The sequence below is a fragment of the Cebus imitator genome, unplaced genomic scaffold (assembly GCF_001604975.1).
Source record: "Cebus imitator isolate Cc_AM_T3 unplaced genomic scaffold, Cebus_imitator-1.0 Scaffold87, whole genome shotgun sequence".
In the NCBI taxonomy this organism is placed as follows: Eukaryota; Metazoa; Chordata; class Mammalia; order Primates; family Cebidae; genus Cebus; species Cebus imitator.
Genome location: NW_016107402.1, coordinates 6,224,373 through 6,227,321, shown reverse-complemented (window position 1 = coordinate 6,227,321; position 2,949 = coordinate 6,224,373). Strand labels below are relative to the sequence as shown.

Sequence of the window (2,949 nt, the reverse complement as noted above, 5' to 3'; positions counted from 1 at the left end):
ACATGGAGTCTCGCTCTGTCACCAGGCTGGAGCGCGATGATGTGATCTCGGCTCACTGCAACCTCCACCTCCTGGTTCAAGCAATTCTCCTGCCTCAGCCTCCTGAGTAGCCAGGATTACAGCCACGTGCCACCATGCCCCGCTAATTTTTGTATTTTTAGTAGAAATGGGTTGTACCATGTTGGTCAGAATGGTCTCCAACTCCTGACCTCGTGCTCTGCCTGCCTCAGCCTTTCAAAAGTGCTGGGATTAGTGGTGTGAGCCACCATGCCTGGCCAATTTTTCTCTTTTTAAAAATTTTTTAATTTTTTGAGATGGAGTCTTCCTCTGTTGCTCAGGCTGGAGTGCAGTGGCCCAATCTCGGCTCACTGCAACCTTCGCCTCCAGGGTTCAAGCAATTCTCCTATCTCAGTCTCCCAAGTAGCTGTGGCCAGAGGCGCAAGCCATCATGCCCCACTAATTTTTATATTTTTAGTAAAGATGGGATTTCACCATGTTGGGCAGGCTGGCCTCGAACTCCTGACCTCACGTGATCCACCACCTTGGCCTCCCGAAGTCCTGGGATTACAGGTGTAAGCCACTGAGCCTGGCCTTAAAATGTTCTCCTTTAAGCCATATGTTCTTAAATAAATACAAATTGTCTGTGTAATCAGAAAAAAATAATGATTGTTGGATTTAATCTACATATAATTTATATAGACTTTCTATAACTGAATTAAGTGGAATAGAACAAATGCATTTTTTTGTTTGTTTTGTTTTGAGATGGAGTCTTGCTCTGTCACCCACGCAAGAACCTTGGCTTACTGCAACCCCTGCCTCGCAGGGTTCAGACGATTCTCCTGCCTCAGCCTCCTGAGTAGCTGGGATTACAAATGCCCGCCACCATGCCTAGCTAATTTTTTTTGTATATTTAGTAGAGACAGGGTTTCGCTTTGTTAGCAAGGGTGGTCTCAACCTCCTGACCTCAGGTGATCTGCCTGCCTCAGTTTCCCAGAGTGTTAGTATAAGGCGTGAGCCACTGCACCCAGCTGGACAAATGTATTTTTATACCATCGTTATCAGCTTTTATTATTATTATTATTATTATTATTTGAGATAGGGTCTTGCTCTGTCCTCCAGGCTGGAGGGCAGTGGCACAATCTCATTTCACTGCAGCCTTGACCTCTTGGGCTCAAGCAATCTTCCCAACTGAACCTCCCAAGTAGCTGGGACTATAGATGTTTGCCACCATACCTGCCTGACTTTTTTAAAGATTCTCTTTTTTTTTTTTGATGGGAGTCTTGCTCTGTTGCCCAGGCTGGAGTGTAGTGGCGCAATCTTGGCTCACTGCAACCTCTGCCTCCCGGGTTCAAGCAAGTCTCTGCCTCAGCCTCCCAAGTAGCTGGGATTACAGGTGCCTGCCACCAAGTCCGGCTAATTTTTTTTGTATTTTTAGTAGAGACGGGGTTTCACCATCTTGGCCAGGCTGGTCTTGAACTTCTGACTTCATGATCCACCTACCTCAGCCTCCCAAAGTGCTGGGATTACAGGTGTGAGCCACCGTGCCTGGCTTTTTTTGTAGAAATAGGGTCTCCCTATGTTGCCTAGGCTGATCTTGAACTCCTGGGCTCAAGTAATGCTCCTGTATGGGCCTCCCAAAGGACTGACATTAGAGGCATGAGCCACCATGCCCAGCTTGTCAGCTTTTAGTTATGAAGATTTTGCTAACTTTCTAAAATAAACAGGTATACTTTCTTTTTCTCTGATATACTGATTGATAAAGCATTATAGAGCTGTCCCCTCTTATCTGCAGTTTCACTTTCTGTGGGTTTCAGTTACTTGTGGTTGATTGCAGTCGAAAGATATAATATGGAAAATTTCTAGAAAGAAATAACTTGTAAGTTTTAAATCATGTGCCACTCTGAGTATCTTGATGAAATCTGATGCCATCCTGTTCTGTCCTGCCCAGGATGTGAATCATCCATCCCCTTGTCCAGAAGCATATCCACACCATATATATGTTCACTGCCTGTTAATCTCTTAGCAGCCATCTTGGTTGCCATATAAACTGCAGTGGTATTGAAGTGCTTGTGTGCAAGTAATCCTTATTTTACTTATTTGTTCTATTTTATTGTTATTGTTGTTAAATTCTTATTGCATCTAATTTATAATCCAAACTTTATCACAGGTATGTATGCATGTACAGGAAAAAACAGTATATACTGGTGTTCAGCATTACCCATGATTCCAATGATCCTCTGACAGTCTTGGTCTTGGTATATCCCCCGTAGATAAGAAGGGACTACTGCAATCATCTGTTTCATCAACATGACTTAATTGTCCATAATACCTCTGGCCTAATCACATTTTAACACTAGTCTACATAGGATTTTCATTTCTTGAGTCACTTCGGCAAATTATATTTTCCTAGAAAATTATCCATTTTAGGCCAGGTTCAGTGACTCATGCCTGTAAGTCCCAGCATTTTGGGAGGCCAAGGTGGACGGATCAGAAGGTCAGGAGAATGAGACCATCCTAGCCAACATGGTGAAACACTGTCTCCACTAAAAATGCAAAAATTTGCAGGGCGTGGTGGCAGACACCTGTAATCCCAGCTATTCAGGAGGCTGAGGCAGGAGAATTGCTTGAACCTTCAAGGCAGAGGTTGCAGTGAGCCAAGACTGCACCACTGCACTCCAGTCTGGGCCACAGAGCAAGGCTCCATCTATTAAAAAGAAAAAAAGAAAATTACCCATTTTGGGGGGAAGGAAAGCGTGGGACCAGCCAAAAAAAAAATAAATTATCCATTTCATCAGGACTTCAACAAGGGTATCAAGGTAATTAGGTGGACAAAAAAAAAATATTTCCAACTTTGTACCATATCTAAAAAAGAATTGCCGAGCATGGTGGCTCATGCTTGTAATCCTAGCACTTTGGGAGGCTGAGGTGGGCAGATCATGAGGTCAAGAG

At 43.8% G+C, this 2,949-nt stretch overlaps 1 protein-coding gene across 3 annotated transcripts in view; it reads right to left on the bottom strand.

Moving 5' to 3' along the window:
- Positions 1 to 2,949, bottom strand: part of PHACTR4 (phosphatase and actin regulator 4) — a 125,715-nt gene that overhangs the window by 71,036 nt on the left and 51,730 nt on the right. The gene's annotated exons all lie outside the window — the stretch shown is intronic.